Source organism: Prionailurus bengalensis, chromosome B1 (genome assembly GCF_016509475.1).
Source record: "Prionailurus bengalensis isolate Pbe53 chromosome B1, Fcat_Pben_1.1_paternal_pri, whole genome shotgun sequence".
NCBI lineage: Eukaryota > Metazoa > Chordata > Mammalia > Carnivora > Felidae > Prionailurus > Prionailurus bengalensis.
Genome location: NC_057344.1, coordinates 94,917,426 through 94,933,832, shown reverse-complemented (window position 1 = coordinate 94,933,832; position 16,407 = coordinate 94,917,426). Strand labels below are relative to the sequence as shown.

Below are 16,407 nucleotides of genomic sequence, written 5' to 3'. Positions count from 1 at the left end.
TGTTTGAAATTACAATTCAAGAAATCTGGTTGAAAAGTTTCCATTTGTTTAGTATTGCCTCTGTGGAATTTGAGATATTATAAGATACAAAACTGATGAAATTCTTCTAGATTTGTGAAGGCAACTGCCTTTTAAGGAAAATATAATAAAAGAAGTGCTAAAGTCTTTTGCGCAAGGGAGGATTGTTAGAATATGTTTCAAATCACTCAGTTTCTAAACTGAGTAATTTATCTTATGTCTGTTTGAAAGCAAAAAAATAAACTAATGATGCTTTTAAATCCAAAATCATAGCTTATATCATTTCTAACATTTTTTCACACAGACTACTTACCACACAGCTATGTACTACCTAAAGAAGGATGTTTCTCCTTCTTTGAAAATCTGCTTATTCTTTATTTAAGAACATGTATTGATTGTCTACCATATATTAGGTACTAAGTTGAGTGATATTTATTTTATGCATTCTAACTTGTAGTGGTTTTTATCCAGAGACATATCAAATGTACTAAACAAACAAAAACAGAAATTGCTGTCTAAACTTTTCTACTTTTTAATTTATTAGATTTTCTTTATTGGACTAATAGTAAATGATCAGTACTATATGTCAGACATTATTTTAAGCAGCAAGGATTAATCAATAAACAAAAGAGATAAAAATTTTCTGGGGAAATAGATTTCATCCTAGTAGAAAATATAGACATTAAACAATAAACACAATAAACAGACAAATTATAATGATCTCAGAAGAGGATAATGTTTTAGAAAAAAAGAAAAAGTCAAAACTCCTGCTTTTGCTACTGGCAAGTTAGACAGTGATGAAGGACCCCTTCCACCAAGAACAACTAGAATATTTGGACAACATGTTTGTTTAAAGATAGGTTTGAAGACATGTGAAAACCAAATAGAGTAATGACAAATTATGAAGCTAAAATACAAGAGAAGAATCTAGAATAAGAACTCAATACTTAGTTCAACATTTTTTCTAAGAGTGTCTAGAGGATATAGCCAAGAAGGTGAAAACTTGAACAAATCTTTTCTTAGTCTTGCAAGGCAGGTAAACACAAATTGGAATTCAAGGCCTTTCAACGAGAGGAAGCTCTCTTGAAGATCCAAAAGTTAAAGGTAGCATCACCCTTAATGGTAAGAAACTCAGATCAGGTCCAGGCAAGCATGTTCCTGCTCACCATTCATTTTCAACATTAGAGGATCCAAATTAATCTAAATGTAATTACTTTCCAAAGGCCCCACTTCCAAATACCATTACACTGAAAGGGCTTTGACATATAAATTTTGAGGCAAAATGTGCCAGGAACAATTCTAAATTTGGGGGAATCACTTGTGAAAAAAATAAATATTCTGCTCTAATAAAAAGTTCTACCGGTGATAAAAAATTAACCATTTAATATATAATATATGAGACACTGGTGAACACTATAAAAACAAAGCAGTGTATAAGCATACAAGGTGGGGCAGTGTCTTATTCTTTTAGCAGGAAGGTAAGTGAAAACTTCCATTTGCATGGATAATTCAAACAAACAATGAAATGAGGAAGTAGCTGTCTGTGGATGAATATTCTAGACAGGGAACAACTATGGAAACTCCTTTGCTATGTTTGGGGGAAAGCAGGTAAGCCAGTGTGGCCGGGACAGCATAATCAATGAGGAGAGTGGCAGTGTCGAGTTGAAGAATAAAGCAGAGGCCAAATTATTCAGAATCTTGTAAACCATGGAGTGGACTATGGATTTTACTTTGACTGAAATGGAAAGCCACTGAAGGATTTTATATAGAAGTGTGACTTCTGTTGTAGAAAGTTTGTTCTGGCAGCTTCCTTGAGAATAAATGAGAACAGGTGTGTGTGTGTGTGTGTGTGTGTGTGTGTGTGTGTGAATTTTTGCAGTTTTCCAGAGACAAAATAATAATGTCTGAGGGTAGAATGGCAGCAGTGGAAGTGGCAAGAAATGGTAGTTAGGGATCTTTTGTTGTTATTGAAGGTGTTCATTGGCTGTTTTTTTAAATATTTTTTAATGTTTAATTTATTTAATGTTTAATTTATTTTTGAGAGAAGAGAGAGAGTGCGTGTGATCAGGGGAGGGGCAGACAGAGAGGGAGACACAGAATCCAAGGCAGGCTCCAGGCTCTGAACTGTCAGCACAGAGCCTGATGTAGGGCTCAAACCCATAAACCCTGAGCTCATGACCTGAGCCAAAAATCGGAGGCTTAACTGATTGAGCCACCCAGGCACCCCTAGCTGTTTCTTTTAATTAAAAAGTAGTATAAATACAGAAAAATGTAAAAGTCATACATGTGCCTTTCCGTGATTTTTTACAAAGTGACTGTATTGTGGAAGTAAGGTCCATATAAGAAACAAGATGTTGCCCTCATCCCTTCACCCCTTTTGCTCTCCCTTTCAATAACTACTCCTCTGAAAGTGAATCGACATCTGACTTTTAACAATACAGAATAAATTAGTCTGTTTTTAACTTTGTATATGTGGAATGATATGTTTCTATCTTCTTTTTGCTTGACATTGTTTGTGAGAGTCATATCTGCTTTCCACTTGTAGTTGGAAGTGTTTTGTGCACTTCATTTTGGTGGCTTTATATTGTACTTTTGTGTGAATATGCTGCATTCAATTTATCAGTTTTACTGCTAGTGGGTATTTGGATTGCTTCCTATTTAGGGTTATTATGAAGAATTCCACTGTGATTATTGTTGTAAATGCTTTTGGGTGAATGCATGTACACATTTTTGCTGTTTATATCCTAAGAGTAAATGTCTGGATCTTAAGGTATGCATATTTTAACTTTAGTAAATATTTACAAACATTTTCCAAAATATTTGTACAAATTCATTCCTACCTGCAGTACCGGGGCATTCTAATTGCTCTGTATCCTCACCCATGCTTGGTACTGTCTTTTTTGTTAACTTATTCATCTGGGTGGACAGTAGTAACCTAATGTGTTTTAATTTGTATGTCCCTAATGACTAACACAGTTCTGTGCTTTTTCAATTTTATAAGCCATCTGTATTTCCTTTTTAGTGAATTGATAATTCAAGTCTTTTGCTGATTTTTCCACTGGGTGGTTCTATTGGTTGTGTTTTTATGGCCTGTTCAAGCTCACTTCAAGATCAGGAATAAATACTGCATGATTTCTTCTACAAGTTTTACGACTTTATTTATTTAACATTTAGAACTACAATATATCTGAAACTCATTGCTGTCTATGGTATAATGAAGAGTCTTTGTTGTTGCTGTTGTTGTTGTTGTTTTCCTGTATGGACACCCAATTGATGAGGAATGATTCATTGAAAACTTGATTTTTGACCCATTGGACCGTATTGTCACTTTTGCCATAAATCACGAAACCATGTAGTTTTTAGGACTGTTTCTGTATTGTGCCTGGCAGTTCCATTTGTGTATCTTTCCCAAAATACCATACCATGTTGATTATATAGCTTCAAAATAAGTTTATATCTTATTGTGTAAGTTCTGCCAATTTTTAAGAATGTTTTGTCCATTTTGATGCTTTTTATGTCCAAATGCATTGAATAACCAGACTGTCAATTTAAGTTATTTTATACACACACACACACACACACACACACACACACATACACACACATACACACACACTCACACACACATGAAAGATTTGGATTAAAATTTCATTCAGTTGGACATATATGTATGTATATATATGTGTGTGTGTGTATAAATATATATAAATATATATATATATATATATATAATGGTTTAAGACATTATATATTGGAGATATAGATATATATATTCAACATTGGAGATATAGATATAGATATTCAAAATTGGGTCTTGAACAAGTCATAGCCTTAAGTATACCTTAAATTTATCACAATACTCTGTAATTTTTAATGCACAAGTCTTGGACATTTTTGTTAGATTAATTTCTAAGTAGTTGATAATGGTTTTATTTTATTGTTCCTAGCTTCCAGTTTAATAATAAAAGGAGGTTGATTGTTATCTCACTATTAAGCATAATGTTTATTGAGATCTGTTCTAATACTCCTTATGAGATTGTCAGATTAAGAAATTTCACATTGTCAAAAAACAGAAAAGAAATTTCACATCTATTTCTGCTTTGGGAGAATTATTTTTTTAATTTTTAATAGGTTATGAATTTTCTCAAAGACAATTATACATTTACCAATGTTATCATATTATTCTTTCTTTTTTTTCTGTTAGTGTTACGGATTATATTGTTCAATTTTACTATGTTAAACCATCTTTGTATTCTTTATATGAATTTATTCATCATATAACATCCTGTCTATATATTGCTACATTTTACCTGCTTATGTTATATTTTGTTTAAGATTTTTTTTTCAACGTTTATTTATTTTTGGGACAGAGAGAGACAGAGCATGAACGGGGGAGGGGCAGAGAGAGAGGGAGACACAGACTCGGAAATAGGCTCCAGGCTCTGAGCCATCAGCCCAGAGCCCGACGCGGGGCTCGAACTCACGGACCGCGAGATCATGACCTGGCTGAAGTCGGACGCTCAACCGACTGCGCCACCCAGGCGCCCCTGTTTAAGATTTTTGTATCTAAGTTTATGAAAATAATTCTGCTATAGCTTACCTTTAATGTAATGTCTTTGTCCAAGTTTTTTTTTATGCTATGCTAAACTGTTCTTATAAAATATTTTAAATCAGGGTCTGTTTTGCAGATGGAGATAATTTACTCATAGATTTAAATTAAGTTATGAGACAGTTAAGAGTCAATGATGAATCCAAGATTTTCAGTATTTTTAGATGATTCAGATAGACTGGGGTAGTTATTGTTCAATCCTCTTGTAAGTTTTTCTACTTCTTCAGTGAAATAAGGAGAAAGTTTATCAGCTAAATGTGTCCATGATGGTGTTATAAATCAAGGTGGAGAAGTATGGAATCACCACCTTGAAGATTGGTAAATCCATTGAGCAAAGAATTAGAGTAATTATAGTAATGAAAAATGAAATACAAATTGTGCGTGGGGAGGAAAGACTTCAATGTTAGAAAATATTCCCATGGCGTAGCTAGCTTTATTTAGAGCAAAGAAACGAAGTAAACATTGAAAATAGTTTTGGGATATAGGGTATTTTGTTGACTATGAGTTTAAATAAGCATGATGGAAAAATCTGATTTTGGTTAGGAGGATATGGGATTAATCTAAGGAGTTTTCAAAATCATATATCTGGATAATAAGAGATTACTTGGGAGTCTTGGATTCTGTTTTGACAGAGATTCCCAGAGATGTGAATCATAATGTATTGTCCTTATGGCCTCTTTTGTAAGGATTTTGACCTCATGACCTAATCACCTCCTAAAGTCCCTACATCCAAATTCCAACACATTGGAGGTTAGGTTTCAACATTTCGATTTTTTGGATTCACAAAAATTCAATCTATAGCAGATGTTGATGTTAAGGAAATGGGAACACTTAGAAAGATAGAGAATTTCTGTGGGGTTCATCCTAATATTGCTATAGGCGGTGTTATGAAGGTATGGATTAAGTAGCCTAGATAGGACCTCTCAGAATGGTGAGTTATATTATTTTTATTTATTTCAGTTGTTACATAAATTAACTTCAGGAGAGGTTCTAGATCTCTCATTTTTAATCCATTAACCAACACATCCACTGATTTCTGTCAGTTACACTATTGTTTTTATTTAACAAAGTTTTATTGTATTTTGTTTGTTTCTATAAAATACTTCTTTTTAATGTTATGTTAATATTGATCACTATAAGTGCTGAAAATTTATTAACCATATTTAGGCTATGACAGTGTCGATATTATTATGAACTCTGAAGTAAAGGAAATGTGATCGTATGCCACCAAATCTGTGCTACTTGGAAGTCTGTTTCAAGTATATAGGGCAAATAAAGTCTCATTATTTATATTTTATAAATTGATTAGAATAAAGCAATTCTTCAGATTATTTCATAAGCAGACCAAGACTACATTTAAGAATTCTCTTCTGTGTAATATCTAATCATCTTTCTCTGACAAAATATAACCTAGAACTTCATATCATTAATATAGTTTAATTTTCAATTCTATAACAATTTAAATGAATTATAACTTATTTTTAATATATTTCTCATAAAATTCTTTGACTTTTTGTTTTAATTATGATTTTAAAAAGATTATATCATAATTTAAAATTGCAAAATCTGTAATTGTATTTCTAGGATTTCCTCTGTAGAATCTCTTACTTTTGGTATACTGTATCTAATTTTATTATAGTGAGAATACTCTAAGAAAATCAATCCTTATTTATTTTCTTACTTTTGTTGAATTGTTTCTTTTTCTCATTATTTATTTTGAAATCGTATTAGATTACAACTTCGAACAGCTATAAAGTTCCTAATTCAGAATCTTCTTTCCTCTGAAATCTGAGGCATAGCTTTATTGTCTTTTGTACCTTGTCAATCCAATATAATACCAATCTCATTTCATTTCTTGTTAAATAACAACTTCCTCCTTTTTCCCCCTCCTCTCTCCCTCCCCCACCTCTTCCCCTTTCTCTTCCCCTTCCCTTTCTTCTCTTTCTCCTCCTCCTCCCTTCTTCCCCCTCTTTCTGTATGAATTGACTTCTAAACTTTCACCAGGGTGGATCAAGGTGTTGGCAGAGTTTTTTTGGTTTATTATGGATACTCCTCTGTAGAAATCTTTTCACTCTGAAGATTCTGGCCTTTTTTTTTTGCCCAGGAACATGTTTTTTTCATTTTTTGGTTTTTTCCTTATCTTTCTTATTTTCTCCCTTTCCCTGTTACATCTTCCAGTGCCTACGGAATATGTTTTAGGCAATTGCGAGAATTGTTCCAGATGTTTTCTCAATGTTCCAATATTTTGACTGTGTTGTCATAGCTTATTTTGATTCTCTCAACAACCTCCCTTTTCCTATCTCCCTGGAACTCAACCTAGACAATTGGCAACAGCTTTCTTGGCAGTTTTCTCCAGATGTCCTTTTATCTGTTTCCTTTATCTGTCAATATAATCCTACTTACTTTCAGTTTTCCAGAAAACCATTGATATATCTGGCCCACTAATCTGTTGCTCTTTTGTTACTAGCGTGGCCAAAGATTTTCTTTTTTCAAAGCTGAATAAGAAGATTGATCTGTAATTCATAGGCTGTATTTTATTTGCATAATATATCTGTGTAATGATAGATTGTACCATACAGAACAGATAAAAATACCTTTAAAATATGCCCATGGAATCAAAACAAAAATTGTCAGTCGAATACATAAGAAAATATTGAAATTAGAGCACCACGTATACTTTGGGTCATTTTCATAATAGTGTAATATACTGGGACATTAATTTAGCAATTCTAGCAAAATAGAGATAATTTAGGGAGTAGACAAGCATTATTTATTGTTCAATTTCTTATATTGTCTGTATCTGTGACAAATAAACCTAAACTGTGGTTGTAAATTGAAACAATGTTTTGGTGGTTGGGTGTCTTTAACTGCAGACCGATGAAGTAGTAACCTGTTCCTACTAAACCTCAGGAATACTTATAAAGAAAGTCTTTTTGTTTTCTTAAAGTTTCCATGGGACATGTGAGTAAAGTATTTATTATTACCTAAGGGACATATATTTGATGTGCATACATGAGGGTTTGCGTGTATATGTATATAAGTAGGTGTGTGATCTGAGTCTGAGAGTTTACAATTTCTTTAATTTAGGGAAAGTTATTTTAAAATTAAGTAGTAAAATGCTCTCTTCTTTCACTTCTTTACCCAAGCAATATGAAATATTTATTTTCACCACTTAATTTTTGTATTTTTTATTGATATGAATTAATTGTTTGATGAATGTGTCAACTCACCCAGTCATTTTGGTTTTATATATGGAAGACATTGGTGTGAATAACAGGAAGCACAGGCCTTTTTTTTTTTCTTTACACGCACGACCTTTTCCCATTATATACTTAGCCAATAGACTTACTGAAATAAGAGGGAACTTCAATTCACTCTTTTGGAAACGAAATCTATCCACGTTTATATTTTTGTACACTGCATTACAACCCGAAAAAGCAGCCTAAACATCTTTCCTTGCTATAAAATTACGCAACAGAGAGAAGAAAAAGTTGCTCAGGATGCTGGGCTCCCCACCTAACAGCCTCTCTCCAAATAGGGAGATTGCCTGCACGCCATGATGCTATCCAATGACTGAGGAAGGATAAATCTGTATCAAGCTGAAAAACAAAACAAATATTAAAATTAATAAACTACAATCTCTATAAGAGATAAACAATCAAGAATATGCCTTCATTGGCTTATAACGGCTATCTGATAAAAATAAAATTTTCAGGGGCGCCTGGGTGGCGCAGTCGGTTAAGCGTCTGACTTCAGCCAGGTCACGATCTCGCGGTCCGTGAGTTCGAGCCCCGCGTCGGGCTCTGGGCTGATGACTCAGAGCCTGGAGCCTGTTTCCGATTCTGTGTCTCCCTCTCTCTCTGCCCCTCCCCCGTTCATGCTCTGTCTCTCTCTGTCCCAAAAATAAAATAAACGTTGAAAAAAAAAATTAAAAAAAAAAAAAATAAAATAAAATTTTTATCATCAAGTAAAGCAGGTTTAAAAAAAAAAAGGAAAGGAAAGGGACACCTGGGAGGCTCTGTCAGTTAAGCTTCCAACTTTGGCTCAGATCATGATCTGGTGGTTAATGAGTTCAAAGCCCACGTCGGGCTCTGTGCTAATGGCTCAGAGCCTGGAGCTTGCTTCGGATTCTGTGTCTCCCTCACTCTCTCTGCCCCCTCCCACTCATGCTCTGTCTCTTTTTCTCTCAAAATTAAACATTACAAATTTTTTAAAAAATAAAAGAAAAAGCAATAAAAATAAAGTGCATTGAGTACTCTAACAGAAAAAGAAATCCCAAGGGCTATGTTTTGTTTTGTCATTTTTATTTCTGTTATAATACCTACTATGATGGGAAAACTAAATTTCATACTTCAGTCTTCAATTCCATATTGAAAATTGTGAGAATACCTTCCAAATATAGGTAGCTGATAACACAAGCTGATAATATATACGCACAAGTCTACATATATGTACATGTTCATATATAACACACATACATGTAAGCATAAACAAAAACATCTTCTCTTCTTATTTTAATGACTGCAAATGTTTGTAATTTCTATAGTGTATTTGGTATGTCAGTGAAATTAATCAGATTGTTTATGGTTAAACCTACTAAAATATAATTTTTACTCTATTTACTCCTATGAATAGTAATATATAATTTATTTCTGTCACAATCAAAAACAAAAGGCGTGTGTTATAATATGTCCAATTGCCTCATTAATTGGGCTCTCTTATAAAAAGCTGCTTTTTCAACTACAGGACTAGAAACAATAAATTAGTCCCTAACAAATTATACAACAAAATAGATGCAGTAAATGTGATAGATAAAATTCACACTTTAGCAAAGAAAATATATTAAATCCATTCTCATGCAATTTTTAAAGATTTTCAATCCCAATTAAGACAGTCTTTATTGTGTGTGTGTGTGCATGTGTATGTGTATACGTGTGTGTGTGTGTGTGTGAGAGAGAGAGAGAGATAGAGAGATAGAGAGAGAGAGAGAGAGAGATTGGTTGATATAATTAATAAATTCTATTCTATTGCTATAGTAAATGTCTATTTCCTTCTTATAAAATTTTTCTTGTGGAAAGAGAAGTGCAATTGAAAAATCATGGGTAGAGATATGCATTGTCATTATTGACTAAATAAAATGCATAAACTAATATGTGTATATGTAATCCTTATAAAGATGAACTACTGTGTGATACAGTATTGGCATGCTATAACGTTAAAATAAAACTACCAAAAAGTCCTTTTAAGTTAACTTTAATTTTCTCAATAATTTTGTAAAAGTACAGAGGGGATTATATTTCTAACACCATACAATTTTTTCTAAAATCTTCTTTTTCTTGGTGGCTTACTTAAAAGTGTAAACTCAAGTCAGATATCTGCATTAGCTTATCGTGGTAATCATTTTGCAATATATACAAATATATTGAATTATTGTCTTGTGCACCTGACACTAATATAATGTTATATGTCAATTGCACATTACTTCTTTTTAAAGGTGTCTGTATTTGATTTCTAATTTCTTCACTAAGAATTCTTTATTCCACCAAATAAGTACTTGTGACTTTGTGCACTTTATGTAATTTCTTTGTGCATCCAATTTGTTATGTAAAAAATATAAATAAATATACCTGTATTTTAGAATTGCTCTGAATTAAATGGCTTCTAGCATGGAAAGTACTTAAAACCAAAGTAAGTAAAAATTCCATAGACAGTGGTCATTATTTCTTCTCACATGCTGCCATCAGGCCAAGGTGAACTTGATTTTTTCTCTCTTCCCTTATTCCCATTTTTCCATTTTTGAAAATATGTGTTTTCCTTTTCTGTAAATCTTTGTTTCCTCTGTATCTATACTGTCTCTGTGTGCCTATGCCTCCCCCCTACTTCTGAGCATGCCTGCTAACTTCCAAACTCTGTAACTCAATAAAGTGTCAAGAATCTATCAGGCAAAGACTGAATTTTTCTAAACTGACATCTTGTGAGGCCAAGGCTATTATGATTGTAACTAGAGGACTAAAAATTATACAGAAAGAGAGAATACCAATTTTCATTTAAGTAAATTATTCATACATTGAATGTATTATATACTTTGAGAATCACATCAGGTTGAAGTACAGTCCTTCTTCTTGATCACGTTGCTGCATTGTGAATTTTTCCAAAGGTCACATATAAACTAGATGTACCATTTATTCAATCTAATGTTCTTAGAATGTAAATAAATTTGGGTACTTTCCATTCTTTTAATTACATGTACAAGGTGTCCTTATGTTAGGAACTTAAAAAGGAAATGAAGGAAATGCTTTTGAAATATAGGAAAATACAGTTTTGAAGCATGTAAGCAATTGAAATACAGACATTTATTTCTAACACATAATAGACATCATTTTTTAAAGGATTGTAAAGAAATTAAAGATAAACATATTGAGTTAAAGGACTACATTAAAAATGTGGAATGCATTACCATTTGAAGTGCACTTATCTTTTTCTAAATCCTTAGTATCACTTTCAGAAGGTCTTAAAAATACATGATAACACTCAAAAATGCATTCATAATTTAAATTAACATAACCAGAACTTGAATTGGCAAATATTCAATTTTGTTTTTAAGAAATTTTAATTACTAACTTTAACAGAGTTATAAAACTGTGGGACAATTTTCTATTTTAGGAAAAAAATAAGCTCCTAGTTATCTGCATAAAAAATGTTATAAAGTCTTTTGTTTTACCAATAAGATATTTCATATTATGGAAGGATAGTTATTAAGGTGAAAGCATAAAGACATACAAGCATAAGAAAATAGTCTTTAATATTGACCTTCCAAATTTAAAAGTATAACCTAAGCTAAGCTATCCTTCTGTGTCTGTTTCATTGTTTGGAAAATGAAGGATTTGGTCGAGTGATTCTGAAACTTTCCATTCTCTTGGAAATAAGTAAGTTCTATTATAAGCTCAGTTACCTCATTATCTTTGATGGTCCAAAGAAAGTGTGATTAGCAAATATATTAAAGGTTTTGAGTTGATTTTAGATTGGGTCTTTGATTAATTTCTCAACTGAGCACAGTATCTAGAACAAAGTAGATATGGAAAGTCTTGTGAAGCAGGCATGAAGAATGAGAAAGTTTTGAGTCATGCCTTGAAATATATTTACAGATTATGTCAAGTGTTGAATATCCCAGATAAAGAAGAAATAGCTTTTCCTTAGAAGACTTTAAGACACCTGACCTCTCTTTCATCAGTTCTTCTGATGGCCACTTCTTCATAATGGCTTGAGCTAGGAATGTCTGTCATCCAAGATATCTGTCACCTGCCATGGATGACAGATATTCTGATTAGCCAGGAGGCTGAAATTGTTTATTAAAAATAAACCTGAAAACTTGTTTTTGTTATGGCTTGATCTAATCAAAATAGTTTCCTAAAAAGTGTCCTCATCCCTTTTTATTTAGCTTTTTCTCTTGAGACAGTTTAAAATTTACAGGTGATGATATTGTTTTGAAATGTTCATGCATCATATAAAATGTGAACAAATACAGATATAAAAACTCTCTCTGTAATAATACCTAAGATATACATTTTATTTAGGAGAGTAGATTTGTAGGAAATATTCAAGATCTTTCTTTAGTTTTATTCACCGTTAACCACCCTAGTGAGACAAAGCACCTACCCATGGGAAAAAAAAAATCAGAAATCACTATCCCCCTTTTTGGCTGATGTCAGGGACCTTGATCAAAATATAGAGAAGACCTAAGATTTCTCAGGTGGAAGAGCTGGCTGTGTCAATATAAAATAATCTTGTACTTTGTTATTGTAGAACAAGTTTATTGAAGACTTCCTGCCCACAACTTGAATTGTGTAATTAAGAATAGATAAGACAGGTAGGAAGTTTTCATTTGAGACAGAAGGAACTGAATATCAGAAATTTGTAGTTAGATCAAGTTCCTGATGCAAAAGTAACTTAGAAACATAGGTTGAATAAAGAATGTCAGAACTAGAGGTAAATATTTTACTGAAGATTAAAAAGAGACTGAAACAGGGGAGCCTGGGTGGCTCATTTCATTAAGCATCCGACCCTTGATTTTGGCTCAAGTCTTGATCTCACAGTTCCTGGGATTGAGCTCTGTGTCAGGCTCTGCACTGATAGTGTGGAGCCTACTTGGGATTCTCTGTTTCTCCATTTCTCTCTGTCTCTCCCTGTTTGTTCTCATTTTGTCTCTCTCTCTCAAAATAAATAAAAAACTTAAAAAAAGAGTCTGAAACAATAATTGGTTCAATTAGAGGGTAAGATAATTCCATGTAAAATTAGGGTATAAATATTACCTATCCTGAGGTATTATTAAAGGATAAATGAAGATTTAGAATCCTTTTGAGGTGATAAAAACAAATCTGTTCTGACCTAAGGACAGTTGAAAATAAAGTCTTAGTCTGGATTTCTGGTAAGAAATACCTAGACTAAAAAACAAATGTAATAATGAAAAACACATATAGAGATTATGAAGAAAAAAGCATTAGGTTACTTTCCATTACAAAATCATGTTGTTGTTGTTGTTGTTTTTTACCAAAAAAAGGGAGAGAGAGAAAGGAGAAGGAGAATGTAGGAAGAAAATAGGAAAACAAAAACATTAATAAAATAATCATTCTTGGGATTCACAAACACATTTACAGCTTTTAGCACTTGTATCAGTCAGAGTTCTCCAGAGGAACAGAACAAATAGGATGTGTGTGTGGGGGGGTGGGGGTGGGGGGAGAAAAAGAGACAGAGGAAGAGAGATTGAAAGGGAGATTTATTTCAAGCAATGGCTAACATGATTATGAAGACTGGCAAGCCCAAAATTTGCAGAGTAGGCCAGCAGGCCCAGGGAAGAACTGATGTAGTTCAAGTTGGAAGGCTGGTAGAGAATTCTCTCTTGGAAAAGTTAGTCTTTTGTCCATTCAGGTCTTCAGTTTATTGGATGAGGCCCACCCACATTATGGAAGGTAATCTGCTGTACTTAAAGTCCACTAATTTAAAAGTTAGTCTCACCCAAAAAACATCCTCTCAAAAACATTCAGAATAACATTTGATCACATATATGGGCACAATGACCCAACCAAGTTGACTCATAAAATTTACCATCACAGGATTTTTTTTCTGAATTGAATACACAGTATATTGAAAAAAGCTGAGTTGATGGAATCATACTCTCCTGGCTCTGCTTCTTATAAACAATAAGACATTCATCAAATTACTCCACTTCTCCGTTTGTTTCTTATTCTGTTGATGGTGACAAGAATTCTTATTTCATGGTGTTCTGAAGACTGAATGGAGTTATCTTTATATAGTTAGTTCCAGGCATGCAATAAACAGTCAATATAAGCACCTCTCATTATATTATCAATATGCCCATGGTATGGTATTATTATTATTATCATTATTATTATATTGAAATATGCCACTGTTTGAGTCAGCCTCTTGATTGGGCATGGAAAATGCAGCATATATTTGAGACATGTTTCAAAAAGGAGAGATTAATTAATACTTTGAAAATAAAAATATATTAAAATTTGACTTTTAGGATCAATTCACCTAGATTATTCAAATTAATCTGAGGCAGGCCATGTATGTTATTTCCTTCTATGTGGTCATTGATAATGTGTGACTTCTGAGTAGGGCATATTTGCAAGACATCTCTATCTTCTGAGGTATCAACATATTTCAAAATAAGGCAGACAGTTATTATTTTAATCTTCATATACTATCAACTTAAGTATTTGCTCATGAATAAAGCTTCTTTTTCCTAAGTGTTTCCTAACATTTAAGTACAGCCAACTGGAATACAGCATAACTGAAAAAGTGGACTATTTTCATAAAATTCTCAAGATTAATTTCCTAAAATTTTCTTTCATAACATTTGAGATATGGTACAAGCGTTAGTGAGAAAAAAGGTTTTGTCAGCTTGGGAAAATAGCTAGATATTAGTTTCAATTTGTAAATACTTATTTTACTAACATTAGGTGGTAAACATTTTTAATATATGAGCATTCTTTTGTTTAAGAAACCCTTTCCTTTTTGCATATTTTTTCTTTAGCCTCATAGCTTTTTCCTTCACTTTAGGTTTTTTTAAATCTATAAGAAATACTGTATTAAAGATCAAAATGCAAAGAAAATATCATATTGAGTAAATATCCAACTGTATGTAAGATCAAAACTCGCATACTAAGTGTGTATATGTGTGCACAAATCTGCCTTTTGGGAAAGTCTAACTAGGGTGGCCATTCTAGGAAGCCATCTCGTGGTACCTAATAAATTTAGTACCGGGAATATCCCTGGCATATGCTCATGGAAACATAACACTGTGGTAGTAAAGATGTGACAACCATGTAGGTTTTTATCATCAGTTGAATGGGTAAATGAATGATGATATATGCTTCCAGTGGAGTCCAGTGTAGCAGTCAGAACTTAGGAAACTATGTCAATTGGATCAACTAAAATATAGGTATATACATTCATGAAACAATGCTGTTTATTTTTCAAGTACCTCAAAAATGTAAATTTTAGAGATATCACCTTTAGTTGTATAAATTAGGATCACATAGCCTGGAATAGTTGATTTTTTTTACTTTAATTATGGATACTTCTATAGAGAGAGTAGAGATTACTTTTGCTAAATCTTATTCCGTGTTTCATTATCATCACTCCATGCTATGGGAAAGACTTGATGTTTACTCTACCCTGTATTATTAGGAAAAAAATCAAGTTCATGTTTGCTCTGTTCTGAAAATTTTGTTCATTTGAAATATAATTTCCAATCTTTTTGGTAAGCAAGAACTTTGGTTAGTACAAAGTCACTTACTAAGAAAAGAAAAAAAAAGCCTATGGTCACCTTTTTATTTTTAGTTCAAAAAATATGTATCTTTTATACCTATATCTTTATTTTGAAAGTAAAAAAGGAAAATCAAGAGAGATTATGGGAGACAAAGAACATTATAAGCCCAACAGGTGCAAAACATCTACTAAAGGACAAAGAACAATTAAATGAAAGAATATTATACAAATTATCAGGAAACAAAAGCTTCTAAATTTCCTATTTAGAAGTAAAGAAAATAGGGGCACCTGAGTGGCTCAGTTGAGCGGCTTGACTTCTGCTCAGGTCATGATCTCACAGTTGGTGAGTTCAAGCCCCATGTCGGGCTCTGTGCTGACACCTCAGAGCCTGGAGCCTGCTTCAGAATCTCTGTCTCTCCCTTTCTCTGCCCCTCCCCTGCTCTCGCTCTGTCTCTACCTCTCAAAAATAAATAAACATTTAAAAATTTTTAAAAAAAGAAATAAAGAAAATAAAGGCTCACCAACGAGAGATTGCCTAGCATAAGTATTTTCCTCCGAAAGAAAAACATTTCTTATTGTGATCTGCCTTTTATCTGGCACGAACCTAGAATTAAGTGTATCACTTGTCAGAATTAAATGGGAATTTCCGTGCACCCAATGTTCTTAAAATTTGTTATTAAATACAGAGGACTTTGAGGGTTGAAGCCATAAAGAGTCCTTTTAAGGTCTTGAAGGATATAATAGCTTAATGAACTTTGTAGAATGGTAATATTTGGCCAGTTATGAAGGTTCTTTGGAACCTGATATTAAGGAGACCAGAAGACATGAGTTCAATTCTTCAAGAAATGTGTAACTATGTTTTGTGGGCTAAAGTTTTCCTAATCACACTTCAGGGCATCTCTCTGGTTCATGCCACTCATCTAAGAGGATTGAACAAGGAAATTTGAATAAATCATTGCTATGAGAAAATTAAGATAATGGAGCCA

The 16,407-nt window shown here is 32.9% G+C and overlaps 1 long non-coding RNA gene across 1 annotated transcript; it reads right to left on the bottom strand.

The window, feature by feature from the left end:
* Positions 1-7,997: 7,997 nt before the first annotated feature.
* On the bottom strand, positions 7,998-11,861 carry LOC122468010. The gene is made up of 2 exons (XR_006293129.1): positions 11,771-11,861; positions 7,998-8,226 (listed from the first exon to the last, which is right to left on the bottom strand). It is a non-coding gene; the product is annotated as an uncharacterized LOC122468010 (long non-coding RNA).
* Between the last annotated feature and the right edge of the window lie 4,546 nt (positions 11,862-16,407).